Raw genomic sequence first — 14,227 nt, forward strand, 5'->3', positions numbered from 1 at the left:
GCTTGCTGCAGCAAGTGCTGTCCCTCACTTAATGTCTTAATGAGTTCTTCCATGGGGCTCTCTTATCCCACTGCTGACACCAAAATGTTACATTTTGTGTGGGATAAGAGACACGCAGACTACAAGTTGGAGTAACGGTCAACTTTATTTAACCATGAAAGTTGGTAAAGGAATAAATGTATATAACTGTGAACGTGCCAGAAAAGGATACTCTAGTATGGAACCTTGGTTTCACTGGTCAAAACTCTACACCAGCTCTTCTTCTCATTTCAGTGCGGCAAGAGTCTGTTCTTTGCGAACATTTTATGGGAAACTTTACATTCCGATAGTCTTGTATTTCTCGTAAAGTCCCACTTCTATTCAGAGTCTCTTATAAGTATGTGGAGCTTCCCAGCCTGTATTTCCTCTCTGAACCCCATATTCATTACTCCGGTGTAGAAACTCCTCTAATATAGGCTGTCCCTTCACAACAGTACTTAATGCCTAATTCCCTCCTTTGTCCCAAATCTTTTGGGTGCTATTTTGTAACGTTCCAACCTCTGCATCGATTGTGCCTTTTCAACAGTCCATCATTTCTCCCATCGCCGCTCTCCCTCCTTTACTGCGAGGATACATTGTTATGAGCATTATCGACCGCTCACGTTTTGCAGTCTATACAGAACCCTGCCTCCCTGGCTCCTTTCCCTTCTCACTTTGTAGTTACTGAAGGGGCTATGTCATCCAACCGTCTGTTGAGCCCTACCTCCCTATAGAGAGAATCAACTGTCGAAGGCCTTGATGAGTGTAGGCTGTAGGCGTGCTGGGGAGGACCAGATCAGCTGTTGTGTTCCGCCCCTTTGCGTCGTCTTCGCGACAAGCGTAGGCTGAAGGAACAAGCACAACGGCGCATTTAACTTCAGCTTCTCTTCTCTTTATTTTCTTTTTCAACTTCCAACTTAATAGGCCTGTAGAGGAGGTGCCAAATATAGCCTGCACTCCAGCCACCCATGTTGAGATGCCGGAAGCATACTCGCCAAGATATGTGACGTATAAGGAGCAAATAAACCAACAGAGAGCCACAGTAGGGCTCTGTCCAGTGCCCATCAGAAGGACTTGTATGCCTATCGAAGCACCAATAACCAGGCAACCATGGGCCGCACGATACCCATTGAGACAACCGTACCAGCAGCTGACGCAAAATGAAGACTACCTATAAACTGTCTCGGCTCTCATTAGAGGTGACATCACAATGGTCCGGACAGACTCACAGATGAAAGAAACGACAACCAAAAGGTGATAAACAAAGACGAAATGTTGCGAATAAGGATGTAATGCACATAAAAGAAGAAACAATGCTGAACTATGTAGATACGTAACCATTTAAACAGAATGGGAGTATGTTAGTGGCTAAATGCCTGTAAATAGGCTTGGAACACAAGAGGCTAAGGAAACAATACTGCTTGCAATGCTTAGTAGGAGGATAGAGCGGCAAGCGCCAACTATATATCTACCTCAAGAAGCACACTATACAAGTGCGACTCCATTTTTCACAAGCAGAAGTAAGCCTAGGATGATAGAGGACGGAAAGGCCAGGATTCATAAGTTAGCTCGAAGTCAGACAGAAGAGCGGAATCGAAAGTCAGCAAGAAGCAGCTCATGGCTAGGAATTCGAGGTCAACCCAAGGAAGGGAGGAGAGCAGCAACTCCGAAGAATCAAAACTTAAGAGCATAGAAGCCTGCCCTGCGAAGGTCGAGATAAGGAGGCTCAGGCAGGTGGCGAGGCTGAACAAAGGATCTAACACGCAAATAGAGGGAAATTTGAAGCCGATTCACAGTGAACTGACACGTGACCAGCCTGGCGCGGAGAGGTGCCCACATCTGATGTCATCCAAACCCAGAGGATGCCATAACTTTTCCGGATAAGAAGTTATAGTCCGAGGCCACTCTCAGCCAACTAATTGACACATAGGCCTGAAGGTAGTGATGGATGGAACGGAGGCAGGGTGAATCTTGGGCCATCCCGCACCTGGGTGTCCATTCTGCTAATTAAAGTGGAGATTTATGTCTAGGGGTGTAACCGACCCAATCACGATGGACCAAATAATCTAGGGTCCTATAGCAAGTAGAACCAATAAGACGTACTTTTATTGACGTCTATCACGAGTGTTGTAGAGGGATGGGCATAGACGCCCACCCGATAAGAGTTATCCAATCCCCGCACTCTGTTACCATATACAGATATAGTGCCTATACTTAAGTTACCTTTCCCGACCAATAAGATTGCATGTCAAACTTATGAGTTTTACACGTCAATGATGACGAGAATTTGCTATAAAAGTTACTGGTTGCATGAAGAATTTGGAAGTTGAAGCGAGACAGGCGATCGCAGCTCTGCTGATTTCCATTTGTTGCCCCGTTTTTTGTACTTGTCATTAAACGGACTTCCCTTTGCCAAACCATTGTCCTTATTTGATTGGTGTTGGAGTAAGTGAATCCTGCACCCCATCCTCCTCAAGGTGCAGCTATCTCGTTTTAAGGTGCCGGAGGGCGAGCTCTGAATCTCATGGGCCCGATTAGAGGTCGCTGAGCCCTCCAGTACATTTGGTAGCGACGAGGATGGTTCTGACCATCAACTGGTGAATTTTGATTATTGATAAGACACCTATTGACCGTCGACACAAAGTAACTCTAGTTCTTCGGCAATATCACGAGACCTTCGCCATTTGGCTGAGTAGACTGAGAAGCTTCCTGTGGACAATGATAGTGTAAGTCCATCTAAAAACTGCAGTGGGTCTGAAGGAACCTGCCTTACAGAGCATAACCCTTCTCATTCCTAAGGGCAGCCGATCGGACGAAAAGACCGAAGGAAGCGGTAAAGGAGGCGGTGATCCTGAGGATCCAGAGAGGAACAATGCGAGGGGTGAGTGAAATGAAAATTGATGCTTTGGCAAATGTTCCTAGTTAATAGAACAAGTAAGGGAAAAGGTAACGGAGGGAGGTAAAGAAAACAAAATAGTCAGAAGTAGAGAAGACTGTATATATATTGGGGAATAATGACTCTAGAATAAAAAGAGTATACCGTGGAGGACACCCGAGGTAAAAAGGTAGGACACCGCAGTGAACACCTGAGATAAAGGGAGAGGATACCGGGGCGGACACCCAAGAAGAGAGAGGATACGCCTTGTTCCTGCGCTTTAATATAGTGGTCAGAAGAAACGTGAACTCAAAGTCCCACATAATGGGGAAAAAATAGGCTACTATGACGATTAAAGACGTCATAAAAGGAGTTTGTTTAAACTCCATGTCGGGGTAATGATTAGAAGGCAGAGATATATGTGGCCAGCAGGTGTCTGTCTATCTGTTTAACGTTTGTCATACATGTTCTGTTGATGTCTCATATGTACGGGAATTTGTCCCCTTGATGTTCGAAATTGCTTAGGGGTTTTACACAATTCTATAGTTGAGAGGGAATTGCACCTGAATTGATATTCTTGAGTAAATTGGTGATATTAAAATTTTGCGGGAAAAGATTGGCTTGGAGCTTGCAGTATTTGGTGTTGCTCATATTGTTGGGAGTGGTGAAATTGCATGAAAGTATTATTAGAAACAGAATTCAAGCATGGAAGATATTACTCCACTAGCCCACTTGTGTAAACAATTGCCTAAACATGCACCCAAGCTTAAGAAATACAGTACAGAGTGGGTTAAGGGTACCGCCCACAAGATGTTTATGCCGTGACCACAGAATGGGTCCTTATCTAAAGCCGTTTTACAACATATGACGACTTATTTACATGCCACATATACAGGAAAAAAACTAGAGAAATGCCTCGCTGTTCTAGAGCTTTGGAAAATGTTTGAACAGTCGAAAGAGGAAGAGCCACCAGTAGAATGGATATTAAATGTATGCACGGAGGGGGGGTGAGATGCCTACCGCATCACCAGCCCCGCCTGAGGCAGAAACCGAGGGAAGTAAGTCAGAGGGACCGTTAAGAGAGCTGAAGGCAGCCACAGGGTATAGCATCCCCGCATACGAGTCACCTACGTACAGTAGTGACGACAATAAGGGGAAGGATCAGGGAATTCATTTCACCTCCACAGTCCCGAGGGACAAGGAGAGACGTAACGATGAGAGGAAGGATCAGGCACAGATTAGTGCATCTCTCGATAGAGAGAGAGGGGACGAAATGGAAAGGAAGTAAAGACAATTGATGGGATAGCATTAGCAAAAGATGAATGGATGGGAGGACAGATATTGTTGAAACTCGATGGAAAAGGAAGCGATGATGTGAGACCGAGAGAGAAGTCTGATGAGAAACAGAGAAGGGAGAAGGATAAGGAAACAACGGACGAGAGAATAAAAAGGAAGGATAGGCTAAGGCGAGAACAGCTATATCGCAAAGAGCAAGAAAAGCAGCTCGACCGCAAACAGAAGGCAGCCTATGACCAGTACAGACAGAATCAGAAAAGGTTGGAAGAAGAGCAAAGAGTACTTGAAAAAAGGATAAAGAGGCGAAAAGATGAGGAAATTCGAAGGGCAGATGAAAGAAGAAATGAAAGGAGAAGGGAAGAAGATAAGGTCAGAGAAGAAGCGAGGAAGCGCAAAGAATTCGATGATGACATTGAACGTAAGCGTAGACAGAGAGCACGCGATCTCGAATACCTGGAGCGGGAAGTTAAAAAACCCAATCCTGTTGTAGAATAGGAAAACATAGAAAAATTCTTCCCTGCATACGATTCAGTATCAGGAACGATTGGGGCAGATATTGAAGATGACTTCGACACCAGAAGCATCAGGGAAACGATTGACAAAATATATGATGAAATGGGGTTGGAACCAATGTCCCAAAGGGAAAGGGAAGAAGAGCGCTTGGAAAGCACTCAGTTGTATGACATTGAGGACGTCACCCGAAGTAGCGGGAGCAGGAGACTGTCCCTGGATAGGCTAGAAATCAGTAAGAATGAAGATGACGCAAGGGGCTGCGTGAATTGGGAACAATCAATGTCGGACTCAGGAGAGGAGACGGAGTGCTAGGCAAATGAAGAAGGGAGACAGCGCGAAAAGCGGCTCCCAAGGGACAAAGGGGTACGATGGTCAGACGCTAGCGAGTCCGCACCAAGGACATCAGAGTCTGCCACACAGTCCGACCGGCATGAAGGAACACCCCATGGTCAGAGGAGGGAGCCGATGCCCGCCTATGTGGACAGGTTGAGGACATTGCCAGGGAGATGGCGATTCGGGAATATTAACCCAGCGGTAGACAGGAGAGCTATGGGGAAAGAGAAGGGAGTCTGCGCGTTCCATATTCCGCTTCTAGAAACGGGGAGAGGGGAGAACGCAATATATTCCATGGCCACACATGGGTCGAGAGAACTTGAAAAACAAGTTTCCAATGTTGACATCGGGAGCTGGGAAGTGGATATACGAGTTAGAAAAGATGACAGGAAGTCTCACGTTTGCTATAGGGGACATTAAAGGTCTCCTGATCGCCATACTGGGTGAGAGAGCAGACGATGTGTGGGCACGGGCTGGGTACCCTGGTGTTACTACAATTAACACTGCCCACGACCGAGCGCCATTCAACAATTGCAGAGTAGCAGTATGGAAAGCACTACGAATGCTTTACCCAGATACTTCTGACATGGGAGCTATAATGACTCACAAAATGAAGGAGTCTGAAGATCCGGTAATTTATATCCAGAATTTTCAAGACACGTGGGTGCTCGAAACGCATGAATTTTGGACGAAATCTATACCTGTGTTTTACCACATTTTATGCCAGGGGTTACCAGAGCCTGTACAAAAACAACTTAAGAAATTGGTAGGAGTTGAGGCCAAACCTTGGGCTGAAATACAGCGGACTATCACACACTACTGTAGATTGTTGCAAGAAAAGAATCGAAAAAAGGAGGCAACTCGTTTAGGTGAGGAAGCAAAGCTAGTGCAGAAGAAATTATCCAAGTATGCTCTCGAAGGAGCCATGCTAACTAGCCCAGCTGAACAGAACACCCAACAGGTGGCTATCCGACAGCAAAATAATCAGGGCAGCACTGGGTCTTACCCCAGGGGAAGAGGATTTAGAGTAAGGGGATGGCAGAGTAATGCGGGAGGTTTCCAAGGAAATCAAGGAGGTTTTCAAAACGTGTAGATAGGCAATCCAGATATGTCAAGTGGACAAATAGTCCGACCACCGCCAGTGTGTTGGCTGTGTGGAATGACCGGGCATTTGGCACGCTCGTGCATAAGCCAAGGCGCGTCGCAAAATGGCCAAGGATTGGGAGCAGGAACGATGAATCCGCCTGCAATCTCCCAACAGGGTGGTGCACAGAATCACACAGTACAGCAGCAAGCACCAGGCATGCAGCAGGCTGCGCAGCAGGGGGTTCAACCCCCGAGCATGGGGAACTTGCCACAAGGGCAATTCCAACAGGCACCACCGCAATTGTCACAGGGCACAAACTCTGCTAGGGGAGGCAACCCTGGAAATGGAGAAAATCCACAAGTGTACAGTGGACCCAACTTATATATGAACTAGGACAGCTCACCGGGAACCCTGATGTGCTCTATCGAATCAGTGACACCAGACCCTAATAGGGAACCTAGGGTGAATGTCGCCATAGGGGGTAAAGAATATTCCTTCTTAGTTGACACGGGTGCGACACACTCATGCATACGAGAAGGCAAGTTTTACTTGTCCGGCGAGGCTATAGATACTCAGAGTTTTACAGGAGCTCACAGTCGAGTTCCCTTTACAGGCGCACTCCTAGTCTCCGTAGGAGAGTGTGAGATGAATGTACCTTTTATTATATTCACGTCAGACCCAGGTAAACATTTTGGGTCAAGACTTAATGACAAAGCTGAATATGAAATCTTGTTCACGGAGGAGGGCATAGTATGCTCCACTCCAGGAATGGATTATTCAAACGTGTGCAAATTAATCGGGGCATACTCGGGACACATAGCCATGAGAGCTATACCATTGGAAACAGAAGTTTTCACATATGGCATGCGTGTGCTTATGGTAGGATTACCAGGCCTCGCAGATAGAACTATGAGAACCCCTGATGAGTTTCTATTCTGACCGAGAATACCTATGCATGAAGAGGAGGGACAAGTATTTCCCTTAATGATACATGCTGCAACAGTGCGAGGGAGAGTAGCATTGGTCGACGGATACGAGGATGAAGGCAGACAATGGTGCGCGATTATCGCCATTGAAGAAGGATATTGAGTGACCGACGTCACCAATGATGCTCTGTTTGAAGAACTACCAGACTCAGAAGAGAAAAGGGTAGAAGTGAGTTTCATATTTTGGGTAAAAATTATCAAAAGAGAAGTGCCTCGGAGAATGATGTTGGCGCTAATACATCCAGAATACTTTGATGACGACATGACCCAGGTGCCTGTCTCAGTATGGACCACGGGACCATATGACGTAGGCCTCCTGAAGGGCGTGGGAGAAGTAAAAATTAAATTGAAACAAGGAGCAATTTTACCAAGAGCACGACAATATCCCATGTCCAGAGAGGTGGATGAAGGAATCGCAAAGACCATTTCCGCCATGATGGACCAGGGCATCTTAGTGATGTCAGAGTCACCATGTCATACAGTGATTTATAGTCCCTAATCCTTCGATGATTTTATGTAATATACCCGTCGAGGCAAAATATTTCATGGTAATTGACTTGAAAAATGCCTTTTTCTCAATCCCGTTGCACCGCGATTCACAAGATCTGATGTCGTTCACATTTAGACAAATATGTCTGAAAAGCACAAGGTTGCCACAGGGGTACTGTGAGTCGCCGTCCCTCTTTAACAGAGTCCTCCAGATGGACCTGAGCAATATTGCAGTAGAAAGCGTTGTCTTGCAGTATGTGGATGACATTCTAATCTGCAGCACGACAGAAGAACAATGCAGGCGCGATTCAGTTCGCTGCTGACTATACTGGCTGAGAAAGGTTATAAGGTTCACAAGGAAAAACTACAATACTGTCAACAGGAGGTGCTTTACATAGGCCAGTTAATTTCGCATGAGGGGAAAAAGATAACCCCAGAAAGAGCTGAAGCTATCATGAACACGGCAAAGCCACTCACGGTAAAGCAAATGCAGAGCTTTTCAGGACTGTGCAATTATGTTAGAGCATGGGTCTTCGATTACAGCTCATATAGCAAGCCCTTGCTCCAGGTCCTGAAGAAGGCCTGGATGACAAAGGAAAAGATTGAGTGGACCGAGGCAATGGAAAAGGGATCCACAGAACTCAAGAGAGCAATTTGCACGGCTCCTGTCCTCGGAACTCCTAATTATGCAGAGGAATTCTACCTGTTCTCGCACACGAATGGCAGCGTTATGACGGCAGTGCTTGCTCAAAAAACTTCATTGGGGTACAAGCCCCTGGCATATTACAGTGGGAATCTGGACCCAGTAATGAGAGGCCAATTCCCATGCGAACAAAGCTTAGCTGCCGCCGCGTTCGTCATAGAGAAAGCGACAACCATGTTATGGGATGCTCCATGACGCTATATGTCGAGCACTCATTGTTTGCCATTTTAGAGAAACCAAAGGGTACACTGACAGCTCAAAGAGCTTCTGCCTATGAGGTGATTATATCTAACCCATCGATCAAAATAGTTTGATGTAAAACAGTGAACCCAGCTACATTCATAGCTGAGCCAGTCACTGAAGGAGAGCCGATACATGACTGTGCAAACTACGAAGAATTCTATGATGAGATCCCAAGAGTAAAAAAAACGCCCTAGCAGGAGGAGAAATCGTTTTCATTGACGGTTCTTCAAGAATCGACCAAGAAGACGGACAAAGATATTCGGGCGTTGCTGTGATGAAACACATAGCAAACGGAGAATTTCGAGTACTCGTCAGTGCACGAATACCATCTCATTACTCAGCACAGGCTGCAGAGTTATTGGCGTTGATGCTCGCCATTGAGAATCACGCAGACCAGGAAGTAACAGTGTACAGTGACTCCGCCTATGTGATATACACGGCGCACGCAGGACTAGCGCGCTGGAAAAGGAGTGGGCTACCTCCAAGCGGACGGCACGCCAGTACAGCATGCAGCCTTATTGGACAGGCTGATTAAGGCACTACAGCTCCCAGTGGGCATAGCGGTCGTGAAATGCGCCGCCCTTACTCACAGGACAGATTTTTTGGTGCGCGGAAATCACGCAGCAGACACAGAAGCCAAGCGTACGGCATCCAAAAGTGAGACGATCATGGAAGTAGAAGTGGCATGCACCCATGAACGAATGATGGTGGCACGAACCACACCTGAAGCCTATAGTAACATGGGGCAGACACAACTGATGGAGCTACAAGGGGAGGCACCAGAAGATGAAAAGAATCTTTGGAAACATCAAGGGTGTTCTTTAAACCCCTCTAATGGATTATGGCGACAAGACAGCACTGGTAAACCAGTCATGCCTGTAGCCCTATTAAAAATAGCACTGTAACAATTGCATTACCCCTTACATATGTCAAAAGAGAATCTAGCAGCAACGCTCGCGGAAGACCGGTTCATACGGAATTTAGCAGAGCATGTTGCATTGTTTATGGTGAACTGCATAATCTGCCATCAATTCACCGCAGGGCACACATTAAAAGTAGTGAGAGGAGTCCTCCTCCGGCCAAATGGCCCTTTTCAGCACTTGCATATCGACTAGGTCGACATGATCCAAGTGTGCAACGGGTACAGGTACTTAATTGTAGTGGTGTGTCTATTCTCTAGATGGATAGAAGCAGGTCCCTGTACACACCCAGACTCAACCTGTGCGGCCACATTCCTGGTGAGGGAAGTTTTACCTAGATGGGGGGTGTGTGAGGTGATGAGGTCAGACAAGGGGGCTCATTTTGTTAACTCAGTCTTTGAACAGATCAGCTTGTTGCTTGGTATAAAGCACACGTTCTCATCGGCATATCATCCGGAAGGTAATGGTATTTGTGGGATGCTCAACGGCTTGTTAAAGGAAAGGATAGCCAAGTTGAAGCTTACTCTAAAGAGGGGATGGTTGCACTGCCTTCCACTGGCATTGTATGCTCTTCGGAACCAACCAGGCTCCGACCATCATGTTACACCGCACGAGATTCAATGGTCCTTTCATCGTAGAAGACTGCACTCCATCAGCAGTCAAATTGCAGGGCAGGAGAGCATGGATTTTTCTCAATGACATTAAGCCCTATATCGGAGAAAGCCCCAGGCTGCACCCCACCGCGAAGAAACTACAGACAACGAGGAAGAACCTCAGCACGTGCAGAAGAGATCCATGACAAGGAAGAAGGCTGCATGAGCAGAAAAGCCAAGACAAAGAACCCGTTTGGAAGTTGTGGCTTAAACTGGACAGTTACTCTAAGCAAAAAGGGGATAAGGACATGACAGACACTCTATGCATCTCAGTTGTAGGTTGATGAAGACAATTGCGCATCTAAGCCACAACACGTGTGATGACTCGGACTTGTAAAGCAATCACACTGAAGTATCGAAGAAAACAAGACTCAAATAGATTGTGATCAAAGACTTTTGCCTAAAAGCTAAACACAGCATCCTGACTCATCTAAGAGCAGGACATCACCTTGCAGTATCAATGGTGTCACCTAGTAGAAATATCACAAGGGATGCGTTGTCCTGTTTTCAATTAGTGCTAGAGACATATCCGTCGCTTGTAGGGAGAGTCACCAGTATCACAGACTTGATCATGCAAACAAGAAAATAATCTGGCAACTGTTAACTGTCATTGCAGAAGCCTACATTCAGTTACCTGAATACAGTGATAAGGACACAAATGCTTCCACCACAGGCAATTATAGATGAAGTCGTCAATACACTCTTCTTCCGCATCATAGAAGAGTGCCCAGCTATTGTCGGAAGAACCACTGACACACTTACATTGATCAGAGATCCAATGAACACTGAACATTTGAACCAGCTGTGGGTCAAACTGAACTACCTAGTAGCAATCCACGCTGCAGGAAAGTGCAGGGACTGTTCACGTCAAGGGAAAGGCCTGTGATCCAGAACCCAGCAAGACAGGACGAATGTTGTTATCACCAGAAGACAGCAGATATGCATACCATGTCTTCTTTCACCTTATTGAGAACTTTCCAGAGCTAGTGGGAAGACCAACCAATGTTAACATACTCACATTTCTCGGAGATCCAGTGAAGAGTACTCAGCTAAACATGCTCTTGCATGCCATCATAGCTCAGATTAAAAACACTAATGTCCATCGACTTCTGCGAGATCCCAGTGAAACTTTCCGCCGAGGGACAGATCGAAGGAACAGAACCAACCAAGTCATCTTTCCGCCGAGGGACAGATCGTGGGAGCAGAGACAAGAACTTCACCGTTTTATTTTCTCTTATTTTTGACTTTGATTTTGATTTATTGCTAGTTTTCTATTTCTTCGCATTGAACAGACTCCAGTATGTCCTCTGGACTGAAGCAAATCTCACCTATTTTGAATATGCACAAAGAATGTGACTCGCCAGAGGTGTTAGTCTAATCTTTTTCCATAGTCTAGCAAGGGAACTGTATCCCATATCCAGAGACAATCGTCACCCACAAGAGGGGGGACACGTGCGAAGCACCAGGCACTTTACGACACTAACTTTCAAGAACCTACAATGGAGTGAGCGAAAAGAATAGAACATTGACAGTTTTCTGTGATCGAAATGGGGGCCCAGAACAGTAACCTGGTCATCCCACCAGCAGAGGGACACCCCCGTTTCCCTGAAAGGAAATGCTGCCACTTGTCTTACCGCACGATCATATGTATATGCATGGTGATTATCATTGTCTTTTTGTCATTAACAATCAGAACTGCATTCTTTATTGGTGCACGAAGCGGTCTAATTGCAGTGCACCTACCTGATAATGTACGCATGAGTCCCACACAAGCGCCTAGACCCTATATAGTTATTCCAGTCCCGAGAAAATCTGATGGTGTGGTAAATGAACTAAAATTGAATGTAATTAGCAGTGAAACAGACACACTTGAGTTAACAAATGAAGAGAAAAGCTGAAGACAGGGTCAGCTCGGGAACGAATGAAAACAAAGCACTGACCACTACACGCACCCACACACTAAATGCACACGAACTAGGGCAAGTGTCAATGGCTGCGGAACCTCAAGCAAAGGCAGCAGAGAGCACAAAACTGCCTGCCGAACAATCAGCCTCAGAAAACAATGAGAGAGACCGGAAGAAAGCAAGTGGAAAGCAGACTAATGCAGACTTAGCAAAAGTCCTCGAAAAGATAGAAGTGGCTATGAGAAAATTCACTGAAAGAACACAAATATTGAAAGATCATTTATTCCTGTTCATAGCCAGAGCGAAGAAACTACATGAGGAACTGAAAACCAAACCCGCAAAGACTCGATTGACAAGCACACAAGTTCCAACCCAAGGGACAAGCATCAGACCGACCATACAGCCACATGCAGGACCAGTGTCAGGCTGGATAACATGGGCACTTGCACACAGAGAAGAAAAAATGCATGAGGACCAGGAAAGAGCAGACAAAATCGTGACCACTCGAATAGCACAGATGAAAAAGCCTGCACCATGGACTGAAATGCCTGAGAATCCTCCGGCACAAAAGAGTCACATAGACGCGTTAGAGATGTAGTTATAGCTAACTACAGGAAGACATTAAGAATCAAAAGTAGCCCACATGAAGATAATAACGAACTGAACGACTACCTGGATAGCACAGCACATCTAGGGAACAACATTTGGTACCAGCACATGAAAGAAGTTGGAAGACGAAATTCATAAGGAGAATGCTTTGTGTGTGCGCTCTTACCGTACAGCATGGGAAAATCCACGATCTTTGTGGCTGTAGAAATTGATGTCCCGACAGCACACTGTTTGTCACACGTAGCAATGTGCAACACCAGAGGACAGTTTATGGGAAAAGATCCCTCACTGATATGGGCAACTGAAACAGCATATCCCGATGAAGATGATTATATCCAGGACATTAAGACAAGAAACCGAGCTCATACTAGGAATCACGTGATCAGGTATGAAAAGCCAGAAGTTAAAGGAACAGGAACAAGATGGGAGGTTAACCCGAGACTGAACGTCCAAGGAAAAACTCCAGAAGAAGCCCAAATTTGGAAGAATAGAGCCAAATGCAGATTTGGGGAACAGTGCTTTCACCAAACGGATGGGAAGAAGGAGTAGTGATATGCCGAGCATGGATGGTCCTTGGAGCCTGCAAAGAAGCAGTAGAAAACTCACAAAACTGTGCAAATCTCTATGGCCAAAGCTGGTAAAGTTACTAACCTGGGTTGAAGATAGAGGGGGACCACTGCAGATAGTGCCACTGGAAAGCCCAAAATTGTGCTTCAGGAACAATGGCACAAGGAAGATGGGAGAGAATCAGAAATGCAGACGCATCTTTGAAGCCCCAGGTGTCATGATCTCTGCTTCCAAAAGGTCAGGGTTTTCCCAACTCCCTTGGAAGCAGATTCATAACCCAGGTTCCGAGTGCCAACCAGTCCCAATTGGCCCTATTGACATCCCACCTCGCCCTTGGCATACGCTTTCTATGGACTTCATCACCGATCTACCTCCATGCTCCGGATACAATACGATTCTAGTAATCGTGGACTTATTCTCCAAGATGGCGCATTTCATTCCGCTCAAAGGCTTGCCAACAGCAGCAACTCTGGCCCGAGAATTTCTCGAAAACATCGTCCGACTGCACGGTTTTCCTTCGGTTCTAATTTCGGATCGAGGTAGTCAATTTATTTCTCATTTTTGGCGAAGTTGCTGTCGGTCGGCTCAAATTGATGTGAGACTATCGACCAGTCACCACCCTCAGACCGACGGACAAACCGAGAGGACCAATCAAACTCTGGAACAGTATTTACGCTGCATGCTGCAACAAACTGAAAAAACTTGGAAAGACATCCTTTGGATAGCCGAATATGCCTACAATAACTCTGTCCATTCGGGAACTGGGAAAACCCCGTTTTTTCTTTTGTACGGCAGTCACCCTCGAACCTCGGAGTTGGATCCCCTCCAAGATCTTGAAACACCAGCAGTAGACTACCTGCATGCTACAATCACCCAAGCCTTTAAGGAAGCTGTTTCTCACCTTCAAAGGGCTAAAGAACAATACAAGAAAGGAGCAGATCAACATCGGAAGGAAGCCCCTCAATATCAAGTAGGGGATCAAGTCTGGTTATCCACCAAATATCTACCTCTAAAAGGGCCACGCACATTCA

The 14,227-nt window shown here is 46.0% G+C and overlaps 1 protein-coding gene across 3 annotated transcripts in view; it reads left to right on the forward strand.

Moving 5' to 3' along the window:
* The window catches only part of TYSND1 (trypsin like peroxisomal matrix peptidase 1), a 339,687-nt gene that overhangs the window by 95,204 nt on the left and 230,256 nt on the right, over nucleotides 1-14,227 (forward strand). The gene's annotated exons all lie outside the window — the stretch shown is intronic.

Source organism: Ambystoma mexicanum, chromosome 8 (assembly GCF_040938575.1).
Source record: "Ambystoma mexicanum isolate Mex_15411 chromosome 8, UKY_AmexF1_1, whole genome shotgun sequence".
In the NCBI taxonomy this organism is placed as follows: domain Eukaryota; kingdom Metazoa; phylum Chordata; class Amphibia; order Caudata; family Ambystomatidae; genus Ambystoma; species Ambystoma mexicanum.